Raw genomic sequence first — 19,470 nt, 5'->3', positions numbered from 1 at the left:
CTAGATTATATAATATTTAATTTAATACTTCTACGGGCAATATGACTACCGACCGAACTAGCCTAGCATCGGAATGGAGCAAAATTTTATCCGGCCATGGGATGTTATTTCGAAGATCTAAACTTGTTTTAATAGGTAAGTAGTAAGTTAAAGATGCAAAAAGAAGCGATATATTGCAGAAAAAATTATATGTATGGTATAATAACTTTCTCAACACTCAACTTCAACTAAATTTACTCAGAAATTATACAGCTTGAAGTTAATGGAGGCTTTTACTTTCCAGTCAAGGCAATACTAAGAATTTCTGTATAAAAACGTCACTATCGCAGAGGTGAGCTGAACTCAATTTTATATTGAGTAAGAATATGCCTACTCTCTTACAAAAAAAATAGAAAATTAAAAGGAGATTATTAAAATTGACATGCTTTTGATTTGAAGTCGTAGAAACTAGAATTCTGTAATAATTCCGCGAGAATTTAACGATTTTCTTATTTTACTGCTGAGAACAAGTAATCTTTAGTAAATATGTAAGAGTATTTATTTTTCAGATAAGATAATTAATAAAACTTAGCAAACTTTTTCCACGTTCTTTCCTCCCCAAAAAGTTGCTCATTTGTCAAAATCGTCGATATCGGACCACCATAGCATATAGCTGCCATACAAACTAACCGATCAAAATAAATTTTTATATAGAAAACTTTTTCATTTCAGAAATTATCTTTACCAAATTTGCCACATGTTATTTTTCAAAGCAACAGAACAATCTCTTATTAAATTGCTCAAATAGGACCACTGTAGCATATAGCTGCCATGCAAACTGAACGATCAAAATAAAGTTCTTGTATAGAAAACTTTTTTATTTGACAAAATATTTTTACAAAAATTGGCATATATTATGGCCCAAGACAGCGCTACAATCACCGAACATAGTGTACAGGTCGGACACTATAGTATATAGCTGCCATACAAGCACACGGATTAAAATCAAGAATAAAAACTTTTTATACCCTATTATGCATTAAAAAATGCACCTGTAAAGGGTATTACCGCTTCAGTGCAGCCGAAGTTAACGTTTTGTTTTATTTCATTTTGATTATGAATTTTCAATGCACGTGACTTTCCACAGTTATACTAGTACATACACCCACATTAGTTTCACTTTAAAATTCATTAACATCGCTAAGCACAATCATTTAGTGTAGTAATTAGGTATGTCTAACAAATAACTACAAATATGCATAGAAAAATGCTGCTGGTAATTTTTTGGAGAAAAATGTTGTTTGCTTAAAAAAATGGTAGCATGCTTGCGGCAAATCGAAAACGAAAGTGTGCCACAGGTGTTACAAATACAATTAAACACTGCTCAGTTTTATGTACTTTTTGGTATATAAATATATGGTATATACATACATACACACACGCGCAAGTTACTGTATCTATATATGTAAAACACATGCAACATGCCGCAAAACAATTAAGCGTTGCAGCCATTAACAAGATAAGAGCATAGATGTGCGAGAGCAACTCATTAAGTTTGGCTGCAAAAAAGCACACGTCTAGCTTAAATGCCGCGCAGATTCAATTAAATCTTTTGCATCGGCATTAGCAGAGAATCTGTTTAAAACTCAGCTATTAATAAAAGCGAATAAAAATGAAAACACACAAAAAGGGAAGGAGAGTTAGAAAGACAGAGAGATAGAGCGGTCCATTTGAGCGAAAAATTTAAGCAAACAATTAAACGTGCACAAAATAAAAGCGAGAAAACAATTTACAAAACCAGGGGGCGTACAATGGATGAGACCCACACAGTGCAAACTGCACTTGACTGTCGGCAAAGTTGCCGTCGCGCAACGCTTATTTATGTGGCTCATCAACAAATTTGTATCTATACAATATATTTACGGTGTTGTTGTTGTGTTGTTTTTGTTGTTAATTGAATTTTATGCTCGCATCGTAAATCAGCCGCCAGCAGAGCAATATAGCCTGACATATGTATGTGTATAATGTACATGAAAACATAATACATATAATAAATAAACATAGGCATGTAAGTATCATATATACACACATACATACATATATACTTGTCCAGATACAAATAGATCTATAGAAAAGTTTTCTTTTGTACAATTGCATTCATTTGCTAAAATTAAATTACATCTGCCGCTGTGATTTTCTACATTTCGTGTTGTTGTAATTTTATTTTACTTTTATTGTTGTTTTTGTATGTTTGCTTTGTGTGTTGTTTAGTGTCATAGCATGTCAATTTTCAGGTGCAACAGCCTACATTGCAATGTAATGCGCATTTAAAGTAAAAAAAAAGTATAAATAACAACAACAATGGCACCTGTGTTGTTAACAGCCGACAAACTCGTGCTCGTAAATATGTCCAACGACCGCATAAATTCTTTCAAATGGGCCCAACCAACAACACCAACACTCATATGTTACATACAACGCGTGCGGTGTGAGTGAGCAATTTTACACATACAAACATAATGCTAAGTACATATGTAGATATGTATGGGATTTTGAAATATTTATGATATTCAATACAGCGCAAGTGGGGGTTTCACTCTATAAAGTTATGCTAAAGCTTCTGTCATATTCTGGTTATTACAATTATAAACAAGAAACTGAAAGTTTAAACATAAATTTACTTAAATAAAAAGTCGGATCTATATCTTCTAGAGGGGCCTTAGAGTTTAAAATAAAATTTAAAATCATGATTTCACCACATCAATCATCATAACCCTTGAAAGATATTAATTAGTAACACTAGAATGATGTACATTTGACTAGACCTATAAAAATCAGACCTAATCACGTTCTTTTAGCTTAGCGGATATTTTATTATATTTATACCCTGAACAGGTTTCCAGAAGCAAACGTCGGAGACCATATAAAACATAAATATATGGATATACATATATTTATAAATGATCAATGTGGCGAGCTGAGTCGATTTAGCCATGTCCGTCCGTCTGTCTGTACATACCCGAACTAGTCCCTAAGTTTTGAGATATCGACTTAAATTTTAGCACACGCTCTGTTCCACAAAAAGCCGCTCATTTGTCGGAACCACCGATTTCGGATCACTATAGCATATAACTTTCTTTCAAATTGATAGATCAAAATCAAGATATAGATTCTCAAGAATACTTTATCTATAGGAGCCAATAAGTGAAAGAAACCTAGGAAAGTTCTATAGCAATCTTCGAAGTGATATCTAGCGCGGCGATCAACATTATGACTTACGTAACCTAATTTTTCGAATATTGAAAAAAGTGTGGCATTAAGGAGAACATAAAACAAATTGTAAAGAAACTCTTAAGAAACAGAGAAACTAAATTCTTCGAATTTTGGTATTTTTAGGGATCAAGACATAACATATAATACAATATAAAGATTAAAGCCAATATGAACTGATTTTTTATAAAAGAGCTTATATCAGAATATTTGTAGACAACTTTTCGAAAAAGCCCTTTGTATCTTGCAGTAATTTCCATAAAAATTATTTTTCTTACCGCAAACATTGCCTTCCTTTATTATTATTTCGAAGACTCTGACAATTAAGGTAGCTCAAACATATATACGAGTATCTCGCAGATAAGCAGCTAACGACAGTTCAAATGTTTCACGCGAGGGGTTGTGCTTTTATTTACATTTTTTTTTTTGCTTTTTATTTGTATTTGTTGACCTCCTTTGCTTGCAGTGAACAATTCACCTATTCACCAATTCACCGGCGATCGAGTGGTTCTATTTGTGTGCATGTCGTCTAATGCGTTTGCGTGTACAACAACGCAATTTTGAACAGAAAATGTGCTTTTTATTTCTGTTGGCACACAACACTATTTGCTTAATTTCTAATTTATCGATTGCGTATATATACTTTACATTAATACTACGTATTAATGTAATCTAATTATGTTTTCATCAAAGCTAGGTAATCGGGTTTTCCGCGCAGAATACTGGAAAATAGTCGATTTGATAATTTTAGGCATAAATATTTCATAAGTAGTAAAAAGAAAAAAGAATAAGTTTGGATTTGTGTTAAAATATTAGCAGTCTTCGGTTTGCCAAACTTTGAAAAAGGCGAATCGAACACGCAACTGGTATAAATAACAAAAACTGGCATAATCTGGTAGTGAGAGAGAGAATAGCAAGCATTTGTTCTAATATGAACATATGCGTTGGTGCTTAGGGCCGCCGCAGCATAGGTAATATTTATTAGTAAGTTTTAGTAAAAACATGTATTACTAACTATCATACAGCCCATTCATTTAAAATAATTATTTTGTACTCGGAAAAGTCACAGTTATGCGACTTTAATGAGATATTCACATATTATACTTTTCTAATGGTTGAATTTTCCGTTTCCTTCATAATAACATTTTAATAGAAGAGTATAGTTGGAGTAGAGAAGTGACGAATCGAACGCGACTAAGCGATTTAAAAGTATTGATTTTCAAAATGAAAATTCTAAATATTTTACTTGTATTTTATCATTTATACCTCTTCCTAATTATGCAGTTAAAAAAATTCATTTGGTGTTGTGTGACAATTAGAATAATACAAAAAAAACAAAGATTGCACCAACTCAATAAAAGTTTATTTTATTATTTTTCTACTGATTTTTCAACAAAAAAAAATCACTATTCGTGCCATTTTTTTGCACAACATGTCAATAAATCTATATTTACTTAGCATATACTATACGAGTATACCCACGTATGTATATTTTAATGTATGTTTTAGACTATTTATTTTTAGTGCTGAATAATCTCACTTGAACTTATTTAAAAAAGCCCTGACACTTGTGAAACTAATTGCTAAATTTTATGCGCTAAATCTGTCTGTACGGGTCAATACCCTGTAGAAATGAGATAACATGGATGAATTAGAAGCAGTAACATATTGTAAATTCATGTATTTTTAATGTGAGTGTGAACTAATTTGAAGATAATATTCAAATTTTTTTAATATAAACTGCAATTTCTCACTTTTTTTCTCAGCAGGATCGTAATATCAAAGTTCAGTTTTAAATGTTGCATATGCACCTTGCACTTCAATGTGTGCTTAAATTTAGCGTTTCATTGACGCTTGAGATGAAAAATTATCAAAAATAAAATTTGTATGTTGAAACTGTTATTGACATTCGTCGCCAAAACTTATTTAGCGAACTTTGCCAAGTGCATGTAAAATTAGAAAATATTTGCGAATATCTGGGTGTATATGTAGGTATGTGCAGTATATGGATGTAGATATAAGAATTGCATCACTGTGCAAATTTTAACATTGAAAATTTTATTTTTTAAGACTAAAAAATTTTAAAATATTTTTAACTGATATATGAAAAGTATATTATCATCCTTAATAGATTATAAGCTTTTTATTGGAAAAACTAATTTTTTTATTGGATAAAGGAAGTTTTATTATATAAATACAGACATAATATTAAAAACTATTATAATTCCTTTCAAGAATCATATTGTTGCATACACATTCAAAATACTTGCATTTATTAATATACAAATTTTGAGTTATCTAATTTTATATAACAGCAAGTAAATATGCAATGACAAACTTTCTTTTTGTTTTGTGACATCTCATTACAACTTTCGAATTTTCAGATTTTGGAAAGTTAAACTGATTAGGGGAAAATAAATTTGAAAGCATGACTAATTCATTATCTCAAGAAAAATCACATATGCATGTATGTATGTATGTGCAAAATTTGTTCAATAACTAAATGTAATATTAAAATACTTTGCAATATTCATTATTTTCAGAAACAAAAAAGCTTATTCTCCGCAACTCTTATATGTATGTAACTCAATAACACACTTTTATTACCATCAAGCAACATCACATAACAACAAATAAATCAAAAGCTATTTTGCAAATAATTTTTACTCAAAATTATTTCATCTTTTATCTGTATTTCATTTTAAATAAATAAAATTTTTCAACTCATTTCATAGCTGTAAAGAGCTTTTTGCATCACTCTTAAACCTCGCTAGCTGCTTTTCTAGATGTGTAATCCCAAAAGTGATTCGGCACTTTGTACTGATAACGAAGCAAAAAAAAATTTGCAAATAAGCATCTCACATCTCCGACAATCGGAGACAACAAAAATGCTTCGCCGATAAGAAAACCTCGTGAGATCATGTGCAAATTTTTTTTATCTTTTTCACCTTAATAATTTAGCTGAATCGAAAAGTAAACAACGTATGTATGTACATAGGTTTTATGAGCTACAGGACAAACAACGAGCAATGCGACAGTTATGATGCATATTTCTTATTTTTGTTATATTATATTACTATCACCATATAATAATTGTGGGCAGGCAAAACCATATCACGCACAGTGGGAGAAATGCATGTGAAAAATGGTAAAATATTAAATAGGTTATAAATTTTAGTAAAGAAATTTTATTTATCACATAAGCGGAGTTGACTTTTAATAAAAAATATATTTAAAAAATATAAGAACTTTGTAAAAACCTTGTATTACTGATATTATTGGTATTAAATTGCTAAGCAATTTTTTGTTTTCTTTCCCAATAAAGCAAAACAAATGCTCCAGATTTTATTTACATTTTACAGCAAGAGTATTTAGGGGGATATTTTAGATTAGAAATAAAAAAAATTTATTTTTTTATTCAAAATTAAACTATCTAAGAATATGTCTACAAGAGGATCTTTCAAAATTCAAATAATTTTCGGAGGTATAGGAATATTTTGCTGACCTGGCATCAAAACTAGTTCGGCTTAACGCCAAACTTTAAAATATTTTTTCCAGAAACTGTCTTTTTCAAAACGATACCCACGATTTCTCAGGTTCTACTGCATCGATTTGCCGGAAATTTTTAGCGAGTCTTCTTTATAGATTGTGTCTATGTCTGGAACTATACATATCCCCAAATGTCTATTTTTACTATTTTAAAAAAATTCGAAATAGTCAAAAAAATTGGTAGAAAATTTATTTTTTCAATTGCCAATTTCTGAGAACCCTACTTCATCAGCTGCCAACTTTATAAATTTTTAACATTTTTATTTTCTGATTTTTTCCTGTAATCTTGTAATGCTAATAAATAACTAATAAAACATGGATAGTAAAAATGCTTATTGCTTTTTTTTTCCGACACTTCAAAAAATACCTGACATTCTTCTTTTAGACTAGAATACCCTTTTAAAAAATTCTGAAATGTGTATGTATAGTGTTTATAGCAAACGTGTTAGAAAAAGTAGAAAAACGTAAGTATAGTCGCAGCTCGCAAATTTTAAGAAAATAGGAGCTTTGATAAATAAAATTATTTATATATAATTGTTCAAAGCTGCACACTGTGCAGTGCTCTGGCATTCGATAAGAAGCAGAAATAAAAACTTAATTATTTATCATGTTTGTATCAAGCAGAAAATATTAGCATAGCTTAAATTAAAAAGCGCCACGCTCGCCAGCTTGCCAACGTCAATACAAAAGTACATACATGCATACATATGTATATGCACAACACTATATATATAAAATATAAATATAAAAATGTGCGTACGTAATTTCAGCAAAGTCGAAAAAAAAGCGGAAAAATTCATGTCAATAAATTATTTGAGGATAAAATCAAATGAATGCGTAATATTTATGGATATTAATAGGTCATGTACTTGGGAAAACGGGTAGGCATTGAAGCTTGAAGTTGAATTAAAAAACAATTAGAGGGCCTAAAAATGAAAATTGTTGATGAATACAGATGACGCCAATGAAACAAAATTTATAAATATTGACCAACTCAGATAATTATATATAAATGCCTGTGAGTATATATGTGAGCAGATATGGAAGAGAATAAAAATATTTTTATTATCTTCACATATAACGGTAATGACTCTTATCGGAAATTTTATAAAATAAAAATAAAGACAATTCATAAAGAAAATGATGGATGAGCTATGATATGTGATTTAAAAAAAAAAGCAACATCGAAATATTTCTAAAATAATGAACTTTTGATAGTGAGGGTGTCTTAAAATCAAAAAAAAGATTAATTTATTTTCAGTTCTTTGGTGTTATGTAAGAGAATAATACGAATAGCTGTCTTCGATTTGCCAAGTTTTACTCTTCAGCGAGTCGAACAAGCTATACCAGATGCTTAAACAAACGGGCAGCAATTGTGATGCAACGCTGCGCTAACATGTCTTCTATTGCTTCTTGATCTCTTTGACCTCTTTGACCTCTACCTAGTACATTTCGAATGTCAAACCAACTCATTTAAGCATGAAATATTTCCTTTCTAATATAATATCCACAATAACCACATGACCTAAAACTTCCAGCACAGCATCTAGCAACTCGCATAACCAATGAATTGTTCCATCAATTTCCACGCAAACCTACATTTTACTTATGATTGTACTTCATCATTGTCAGTTTTTCGCCGCTCACTCGGTTTTTCCAACTAAATTTAATTTACATCTTTATTATGTTGCACAGTTGTACAAAAAGAACCACTTTTTTCGGTTTGTCATTGCTTCTTCGTTTTTTTGTTTCTTTTTTCATTTTTTTTATCAATCATTATTGATGCCTACACTGTCGTCGAAAGCTTGATTGTATCAAATCGATGACTTGGCATTCACCACTTACCGCTGGGTGTGTGCATGCACCAGCTAGGCGGGGTGACCAGCATTTAAATGGAGTGATGCTCAGCGATAAATTGTGCGCAGTGGACAGGAAATGCAGTCGCCTATGAAGGTTGGTAAGGTTGGCGAGCAAACTAAACACAAACAAACAAAGCATCTCTTAATTTCTACCTGCTGCACCTTTGTGGTTATTGTGCGGCAAAATGGTTACGTGGCAAGAACATTTAGAACTGACAACAAAAAAAAAGTAGAATTGTCTTCTAAACATGTATTTCCTGTTGCAGAACAACAACAAATCGATCGAGAAGATTACCACGCATTTATTGCGTTTCCTACATTGTCCCGCAAGAGTTCTCTTCTCTGGCTTTCTACGCATCACAAATATTTGTAAGTATGGGTTAGTTCCTACGCATTTTTAGTTTTAATATTTTTTAAAAGAGTATTGTGTTGCATATGCTTTCATATTGATTGCTTTAGGCATGTATTATTAAAAAATTTGACATGTAGACCATGTGTATGTGTGTAAATATACGAGTGTGTGGAATACAAATAAAACATGCTATACGTGGTTATTAGAAATTTAGAGTATAAGCATAAACTTCTTGGTAAGTAAATAGTTTTATAGAACACATACTACCTAAATAAATTATAGAATTATACAAAAGTCTTTATGTTTGATTAACAGTATAAAAAAGCTGGAGTGTCTAAGGCTTCAAAGCGCCCCCAATTGATAAAATTATTTATTGTTATCTATCTGTGCCTTTGACTGCCACCAAAACAAAATTACGGCGATTACACCAGATAGATTGCAGAGAGTTTACATTAAATTTATTATTAGGGTGGTTAATAATTAAGAGGAAAAATAAGATATAGAAAAAATTTCTGCAGAAACCTTTGAATCAAAATAAATACAATATATATTGTAAACCTTCAATTCGTAAAAAAGATAAAATGTGCTGTACTGTATCCACTAAGATACAATTAAGCCAAATACACCAAAAATGAACTCAAAAACATGTTTGGACCTTTTTTGGTTAATATATTGGGCAAAATAAATCAGCAATAATCGGAGATTGAAAATCATAAAATTCTCAAAAACACAGCTATTAGAAAATCTTGTTGAATATCAATATGAGAACTTCCATACATGTTAACATTTTCGAGAAGAGTTGGGTAAAAGAAGACTATGAAGACATTACCGAAATTTAAGTAATAATAATTATTTACCAAATTTTCTCCACAAGTTTCGCTTCCCATATCCAATATTGCCATACTTTACAACAACAAATTTTATCGCTGTCTAATGCACAACAGTCATGCCTTTACGCTTTTATGTGTACTTACACACATACATACATATGTACGTAATTGCTGTTATTTATAAACAATTGCATAGTTTATATTTACTACCTTCAATGAAAGTACAACAAAGCGTACAACAACAATAACAACGCCAAAAAGTTCAACAAGTATTTATTTATTTTATTTAGTTTCTCGTTCGTAAGTTCGAGGGCAATAAAGTTCAGGCTTTTGGCTTCCTTGAAAGTAAAAACTAAAAAGAAAAGCCTTTGGCCGGACGGAATTTGGCAGTTGGACTTTTCAGCAGCGCATAGCCGAAATATCTCAGAAGACTTTGTACATTTAATGTTAATCGCTGCCAGCCAACTATAGAACGGTTCTTGCGATGTTTTTGGTTTTTTTTTTGGCAAATGCTCAAATTTTAAAAATATAACAATTGTGAAATGAAAAATAGAAAAAAATAAACAATTTTATTTAGTATTGAGAATGCAGTGTATACATACACACACATGCTTACTATATGTTTTATATACTTATATACATATGTATGTCTCGTTAAACTTCTAAACATTTTAGTGGCAGCCCGAAAGCAATTGAAATTTTTTAGAAATTTTATTTTATGTCTGAAAATTATCGGATTTAGTTAATGGAGGGAACGTGATTATATGTGCATGGTGACTGAAATTTGCAAAAAAAAAATTTTCAAATAAATTAATATTTTAGCAATATAATACATATTAAAATATTCATATATATATTTTTTATGTCTAGCCATTATAGTATTATAAATTGCTAAAACTTTTATGTAAATGTGAATTTTTTGCAAATAATTTTTAATTAGATTAAGTTTAAGTAACATTGGAAATAATTTGTATGAATAGAACCTAAACATAATTTTTAATTTTGCAAAAAGTTCGGATAGTAATTTTTTTCAGTAAAAGTACTCTCAAAAACTGAGAGACTAGATTGCGATATGAAGACAGGCATGACTAAAACTACTCAGCTTGTAATGGTTAATATTTATATTTATTATATGTATATAATTTAGAGGATCACTTTTTTTTCTTGGCGTTACAAACTTGGTGCAAACTTAATATAGCCTGTTCAGGGTATACAAATAAAAATAAATTAAAAATGTTAATTAAAAATTTAGACATCCAATCATATACTCAATAGAAAGCTTAAATCTGTTTTTGACTAGGAGAGAAATTTACTTTTATTAGAGAAACTCATACATATACAGGGATAACGTTAATTTAATTATAAAAAGTGCAAATACACACACTGTAAATTTCGTAAATATACATGCACACGAACATTTATTTAAAAGTATATACTTGTTTCCTAATCACCCATTAATCGGAAACTGCTATTCTCATTTGAATATTTCATTACATAAAATCCCAAAGTTCAAAGACTACCTTAATGGAAATATTATAAAATCGAAAGCTGTTTTTTTGTTGTAACAGTTGCCATAATTTTTTTTTCCATTATGGTATGAATATATTTGATATAACTCAATACTGACTTAAGTAAATACTCAAACATATGCGCAACAGTTCTAAATGTTTGTGACAGTCTTCCAGCGTATCCTTATGCCTTGTTTTCATTTCCACCAAAATCAAATGAAAATATTCAGCTTGATATTCTTGGACGCGGAAGTGCTCGCTACAGACCACAGATATAAATTTTCGCTTAATATTCTCCACATACTTCAATTACATAAGTTCTTATCTTGGGAATTTTATTTGAAGTAATAACGGCGAATGCAAATTTGCATTTATCACATGTGGTTCCAACGAATCGGGTACAAATCTTAATAAGCTAATTATTCATCAACGTCTGCGCCTTTTTTTATCATATGCTGTATGTAAATTTTTGTTTAATCAGTTTTTTTTGGTTTTGGTTATGACGTCAGAGCTGTTCTAAAAAAAAATCGGAGGAGCGATTTATCATCGCAGTAGTTTTAAATTATTTATAAAATGTGTTACTCAGTTATATAAAAGTGCAAAAATGCTTAAGAGAGTCAATATGAGAACGATGGCTCTGGTTTCAGAATTCGCAAGCGCTACAGTCCACAGATATCTATAGCATGTAACATACTCCAAGAGCCTTTACTTTTTATTAACCTAAAATATAACTAGATATTTTCGGTAGTGAAACATTGTTTTAAGAATATTTTAAAACATTCTACAAAATGTTTTAAAATTTATGAAGATTCTAGAAAGTTCACGCCTTTTCCTAACGACTAATGAATTTAATGTTAATATTTTTTTGTGTCGGAAATACTTCGAATTCTTTTTAGCGCATTTTTATTAGCACGTCATTGTAGAGACATAAATTTTTGAAAGTTATTGAAGAAGGTGAGCAATTTTTTGAACTATTAAATTATTTTTAATGAACGTCATTGCTTTCTTGGCCGATTTTAATTATCCACAGTAAATGGTTGCCTAAAAAATAGATTCAGAACTATAATTTACAGTTCCAGATTAGCTAAACAACTGAAAGCAAAGATGCTTTCCAAAAATATCTATACTTTTTGTATCAAAAAAAATAAATAAAAAATTGTTGGCAGAAAGATAAACGAAAATGTCTCAACTTTAATGACAAGATTATTTGAAATGTTTTTTTAATTTATCAAAAAAGTGTAAAGAGGTTACGAGAACATCTAAGATTCTTATTGAACATAAATTGCTTTAAAACAGATACGCTGTTAATAATAACAACACGTAAGAGCATTTAAAATAATTATATTTATTAATACCAGTACATTTAATTTATATACATATGTATATATTATATACCATATACAAATAATATGAGCACATATCCACATCTATCACATTGACTAGAAATTAGAATCAATGTTTTTAATAGCCCAACAATTAGTATATAAGCGTAAATTTGTTACTACTGCAATTCAGAAATAGCACGCAATTACAATTTAATTTTCTAGTTCACAATCATATGTATAAAATATATAGGTATGTATATATATATGTATATAATTAAATGTATGTTCTTATATATATTATTTCTATTGTGATGTGAACTAAATTAAAGTTAAATGCACGTTATGGATTGAAGATCAGCGAGTAGTTTTTTACTAGTTTCACAGTAAGCGCATGCAGCCAGTTTCAGATATCACAAATACTTTTTCAAAATGCCAGGCAAGATTTAGTGTATAATTTCAAAAAATAAGGTCTTAATGTACAAGATAAATATTATGTGTACTTATTTGCGTGTTGTTCACAAACAGGCTATCCAGTAACAGAAAGGTACAGGTAATTTGATTGTGCTAGTATCCAGGTTTGTACACCTGCCACGCCTTTGCAAAGATCAACGTATTTAAATGGAGAAATGCTGAAGGAAAAACAATCTTCTTGAGAACTCTATATTTACCTTAATTTATTTGTAAATCGCAATACTATACACAAGAATTGTAGAAAGCATTGAGCTGAAGTATGCGTTCTACTTTACATATGAACGAGAGATGCAAATTTTTCACAGAAAAACAATATCTAGACAAGTAGTTAGCAAAACGAAACTTAACCGAATTTAACTGTGGTGAAAAAGTAATGAAACTGTACAGTAATATACAAAACATAGAAGAGTGTTGCAAAGGTATATTATTTCCCTAACTCTAGCTTCAAATTTTTGTACATATTTAGGTATACTTTGAGCTAGCCGGACTTTAAAAGGCCTAGTTAAGTAGATTAAAATAATTCCAACAAGATTTCTTTATAAAGCAAAAACTTACATCCATTTCTAAAGCTATATTTTATTAGTGAAAAGTAGTTAACTAAAAATATAGAGTAATAATTTGAAAAAAGGCAGACGAGTTGGTCGGCTGAGGGCAGCAGAGAATGCAGTTCCATTCAGTTATCGTTAGCCATTCAGCTCTTTTAAGAGTTGCTTGAAACAATGGACTCTATAAGAATACCTCAGGTTTTGAAATACTAGTACCACAGGACATACCACATAAGTACTTTAGGTTAGTGTTGATGGTGGACAGATCAAAAAGCTTCTATTTTTAGGTAACATCGAACTTAGTAACACGTGTTGTGGGAGTCAACACATAACATCTGCCTTTAAGATCCCACCCTCAGAAACTTGGTAAAGCGGAATCAGCAGGATGAAGAGCATGCGCGGAGGATGACAGTACTCTAGATCATTACCTGAATGTCCAACCTGAAGGCAGAATATCAAGTTGAGACGGGATACATTCCATGGCTCCCAAAGATCCAACTTGAAAGTTATTGGGCAATTAGGGTGAAAAAAATCGGACATTTTGGCAAATTCGCAGAGTTGCTGAACAGCGCTCAATTGGTTCCAATTTGTGAGGCAATGAGGCCAATTATGGCTTAAGTGCTCCTGCGCCGTTGTTCTTCAAACATACAACGTTTGAAAATTAAATCTCTGTGCGTATATATTGACTAAAAATATATTTTTGAAAATGGTTCTTTTAAATGTTTGATAATCCGCAAAAAGGGACACACACAAAAATATAAAAAATTATTAATTATTTTTATGAAATATATCCCAATTAAATAATTTTAACAGCACAGCGTCTTTCTAACTATCGGTTTTTTTTATTTTGGATTATTGTAGTAAACATATAAATATATATTAATATATCTTCAACATTATATACCACAATACCAGAGGAAACTCAGTTAAGATCTGCTTTTTAAAGGTTATATTTTCAACTTTCGAAAATTCCAAAAAAAATCTTTCGAATAGATTAAAACAGGACTCAACGATCACCTCCATTTACTCAATCGAGACGTGTGGCACAGTTTTCTTAACGTAAATGGGTTAATATAGACTTTAAAGTCCAAAAAGTGATTACAATAAATCGTATAGGCTTCAATGAGAATTAAAATACTAAAATATGCCAATATGGAGCTTATATAGTTGCTATCACATGATTTTACAAACAACGGTCTATAATAGATTGATACCAAAACAGGGACATTGAAAGTGAACCCCAAAACAAAGGAAATGAACTGCAACTGTATTAAATAAGAAGTTTTGCTAAGAATACCATCGGAAATGAAAAATTTATTCAAAAAAACAACACTCAAAAACATATAGTATTATAGACAATTTCAATATTTTCGAACTAAATTTTTCTTTGCTACTAAAACTTATATAATATTATTATATTCAAAAATACTAAACTTTCTGCACAATATTTTATAAAAATAGCAAAATATTTAGTATTTTTCGAAAAGAAAATATATGTGGTGAATTTACTTGTTGTTTTTGTGTTTTCTGAATTGTAAAGATTTTCGCAACTGCTGCTTTCTGTCAACAAAACGCTGGCGAATATTAATTTCGTAGACACTTTGTAATAATACAAGTATTTTGTGTTAATTTACTCAATTTATTTAATTCATATGCAAGTGACCAGAAAAAGTGTTGCAAATATGTATCTCTTTCAAGGTTAAAACTAGTTATTGCTGTTTGGAAATAATTAATTTTCTTTTAATTTTTCGAATTTTGCTGTCGCTTTGCTTACATTTCCCCCGTTTTACTTCGCTTGTATTTTTATTTGTTTTCTTTTGGGTATTTCAGGCTATTTAAAAACGATTGCTTTTAACTTTTATTGTTGTTAATTTTATTTTGTGTGGTTTTTGTTGTTATTGTCAGTAGTTTATGAACACACCAGCTAATTGCAATTGTCAAGCGCATGAACCGGTTGTCTGGCGTTTCAATGCATTTTTCCACAATATAAATATTAATAACATAAACAAAATACAAATAAATATTTTTTCACGAAATTTACTTTATACTTTAACTGCGCAGCTGATAATAAGCCAATAAATTATTTTATCACTTCGCCCTTTTGCTAAAGTGCGCAATTTTCACTGCCACAGTTTTGGGTTTAACAATTAATTCTTGCGCAATTTCTTTCGATTTTGAAATGAGTAGAATTGAAAAAGTCGAGTTTTTTAATAATTTAATAAACTTTTTAATTTGAATTTAAAATTTTATAATAAATTTATCAATTTTCTATTTTCACCTCACAAATTCACTTGCATAAATTGTTTAGCATCCACACAACTTTTCAATATTCACTCTTACTTGACTTTTATTTCATTTAAATATTTGACATTAATTCTGCTCGAATTCCCCCCAGTCGCGCAACTCTTCGATCATTTCAACTTTAATCCTTCGTCGCCCACTTTTATTTACTTTTCTCTAAATTCCCTTTCGCTTCACTGATTTGCATGTTGTGACATTTCTTTTTCCTATAATTAAACACACTTTTTTTTATAGATGTTCTAAAATTTTACGGAAAACATCCCACACACAACTCGTTAGACCGAAAAATAATCACACATACTTCTTCTCTCCCCCAACCACAAAATGTTTCACTGAATTTTCTTCCGCGCCAACGATCTAAACGGCTGAAAAGTCGAATCGAATCTGTCCGCGCGCACCAACAAAATCGCCGGTTGCTTACGGCTCAGTTGACATCGCATGTTGACTCTGGCTGACTCTCAGCTGTCTGCGTCTACCTGTGTTCTTTTGCATCCCCACGTTGCGGCGCTGAGGAAAAACATCGCCGAAAAGCCGAAACAAAGCAGAAAGCGCAATGAAAATACACAACAAAACAAAACAAAGCGACTAGAAAATGCAGCTAACAGCAAAAAAGTCACGAACGTGCAGAGGCACATGTGGAAAACAAATAATACTGGGCAAGACAGCACACTGGCTGAGAGAGAGAGAGAGCCAAACAAATGCAGTGCACTGGTTTTTATATACGTATGTATGTATTTGTGTATTTTGGTCCCATGTGGTGCATGCGCTGTCAATCTGTTTGTCTGCCTTTCTGTCTCTGTTGACATGTGCGGTGTTTATTTTTGTTTCGGCACTCTCTCGCTCTCACTTAATTTTACTAAAATTAGCTTTTGCCATAAATAGTGAGCACATCAAAACAATTTCATATTCATAATAATAACAACAACACTTCTGCTCGGAACGAATGATAAGAAATGCTTTCAGGTGTAAAGTGCTGATTAAAACACCTCAGCAGGCTGGTGACTGGCAGCCTGGTATTATTATCAGAACGTCGAATAGGAGAGAGATAAAATAAATTAGCGTGTGGTACACTGTGCAAAAATTAATTAGGAGAGCGCTTACCTTAAAAAGAAAGCAATAGAATAAAATGTTTATCTTTCTTGGGTTCGCTCGAGTGTATCCGAGAAAAAATTATGTAATTAACTTCTTCTTTGTGGGTAAACCTTTTACCTTTAAGCCTTTTTCGAACCTTAACTCATTGATGTTAGCTATTTTGGTACATGCCACTGTTCTCGTTCCCTTTCGTAAGCAGGCAAAGTAAGCATTTTGAGTTGTGAAGATTTTTACCAGAGTCAACCGCATTTTATGTCCAACTGACCTTGGCCTAGCAGCTCTACTGTCTTATTATAATTTGCTAAACCTGTATCTCACTTATTCGCTATTTGTATTTCGGGCTGAGCTGTCTACTACCAGACTGACTATAAATTGTGGAGTCGTTAACTATGAGGACACCCTCGTACCGATTAAATCGAATTGGGAACGAATTGGGTCTCCGTACTCTTGCGTTCTAGCGCTGCACTCTGGACTTCGCGTGAGCTTTTTGAAACTGCCAGATCCTTCTGACCTAGTGCGGAACAAGATCCGAAAAGAGATCCACTGAAATACTTGCTCTCAATAAGGTTCATCTTGCCGCAATCGTAGGAATTCCTTTTGATCATTGCTCAATGCAGGCATGGAAACATCCAGACACTTTCTCCTCCATCAACCAGCATTTGCAAGACTGAGGTTGAAACACTTCGGCAGTCATATCTTCAGCAAAATAAAAATTGATATCAGCCATATAAGTAATTGTTGGCAGGTTCAAAGCGCTTTGTCGATTTATGAGAGTCCTTACCATCGATACTTAGAAGTATTCAAGTATCACAATGGACCGGTGTTCTCAGCTGTCTAAGTGTGATGCTTTTTTGGATGACTCTTTTAATCTAACCCTAACCTAACTCAATATTTTCTACTTAGCACTAGACGGTTACCTTTTCTGGATCATATATGGGACACAGATGGGTTGTTCCAATATGAATGTCGATTTTCTCTTCAAAAGCAATTCCAAGATTTCCAAATAAACAGTAGAGTTTCAAGCAAAGCATCCTCAACCCGCCAGAATATGAGTTTTTGGATCGAAGCTCAGAAAATACGAGCAAAATCAATCACTCATTTATACTGAACATAAGACTTTAATTGTATATACAATTCAAAAACTTCATCTTTCGTATAGATTGAAATTAATATTTTTTCAAAAATAAAACAACAATAAATATTAATTTGTACTTTTTCCCATCGTAAAAGTGCACACATAAAATTATCTAACCCTTTTATTGATAGCAACCGGTTTTTAATGGACATGCCTATACAAGTGCATATCGATTAACAACCATACATATACAGACATATGTTAGAGTATTAAATAAATTAATAAAAAAATATGTATTTATATATCTGTATATCATTGCATCATCTCGCAGGTAACAATCCCCCTATAGGTGCACCAATCTACCCACTACTCGCCCTAAATGCGTTGAATGAAGTTCGAATTTCTGTGTTGGTTTACGACCATCGCCTTTTCTGGACAATTTTTCTTGCAGCATTTTCTTGGGCGCTTAACTTTCATACCACGATTAAAGATAGCGGTTTATAAATTATGAGAGCAACAAACAAGTAGTACGAGTAAATGTGACCAAATAAAGCAGTGAAGTTGAAGGAGTGCATTTGTTTATATACTTGTACTAATAAATAAATAAAGAGTTATATAGCTTGGTTCGAAATAATGAACCAACTAACAATTTATTAGGAATAAGGAGTAATAAATATGCTTTAGAGTGGCATAAAGACAACGTTTATTATTAAAGTGACGCAGAATCTCGACTGGACTTCGGAATCTGGAATTTCATATATACCTTTTGAGATTCTATTTTGCGATAAGATATCATGATATTTGTGTAAAAATTATTTCCGTTTGTCACATTCCTTAACTCATTTTTTTCAGACTTCACGGCTTTGTATGTATCTATTTGAAGTTGACAGTTCGCAAACATTAAGAAAGGGAGTTGCAGTTTTACAATTTAGTTTTGTAAAATTTTTCCGATATATTTACATATATTCATGTATATACTTACATATATGCGTGTATATATTATATTTACCATATATACAGAAACCTATATGTACATTTAATTATTCGTGTACACAGCTGTTAGGAAATACTTTATATTTATGCCTCCAAGCCGTCAGCCAATCGCGAGTTAACAATCAAGTTAAACAGCTTGGAAATATGCGGGAATTCATTTCAAAATGTGAATCGTTTAATTAAATGCATACTTATTTCAAGAGAGCGTTAAAATGTCAATTAACTGAAAAAAATATCGTATATATTATTTTTAGTTCCAGAGAAATCGATTTTTAAGAAACCGGCTAAAGAAAAAAAAATCATTTGGAATTCATCTATTGT

General features: G+C 31.2%; 1 protein-coding gene and 1 long non-coding RNA gene across 11 annotated transcripts in view; one reads left to right on the top strand and one right to left on the bottom strand.

The window, feature by feature from the left end:
• Nost (Nostrin) overlaps positions 1–19,470 on the bottom strand; it is a 99,754-nt gene that overhangs the window by 21,990 nt on the left and 58,294 nt on the right. Inside the window, exons 1-2 of one of the 9 annotated variants that reach the window (XM_070110597.1) lie at positions 16,291–16,390; positions 15,198–15,403 (exon numbers count right to left, since the gene is read on the bottom strand). The exons of 5 other annotated variants lie outside the window; for them this stretch is intronic. The gene's annotated coding sequence lies outside the window, so the exon portion shown is untranslated. Of the gene's footprint in view, positions 1–15,197; positions 15,854–16,290; positions 16,391–19,470 lie in introns of those variants that run through there. 3 more of the 9 variants (XM_036376232.2, XM_014232014.3, XM_036376226.2) reach the window with 3 other exon arrangements.
• On the top strand, positions 43–5,908 carry LOC106615695 (uncharacterized). Of its 2 annotated transcripts, none has more exons than XR_011396727.1 (3): positions 43–135; positions 5,634–5,716; positions 5,793–5,908. It is a non-coding gene; the product is annotated as an uncharacterized lncRNA (long non-coding RNA). The 2 variants fall into 2 exon arrangements; XR_011396726.1 differs by having other exon boundaries at positions 5,634–5,720.

This window comes from Bactrocera oleae, chromosome 5 (genome assembly GCF_042242935.1).
Source record: "Bactrocera oleae isolate idBacOlea1 chromosome 5, idBacOlea1, whole genome shotgun sequence".
Taxonomy (NCBI): domain Eukaryota; kingdom Metazoa; phylum Arthropoda; class Insecta; order Diptera; family Tephritidae; genus Bactrocera; species Bactrocera oleae.
This window is presented reverse-complemented; position numbering and strand designations above follow the sequence as displayed.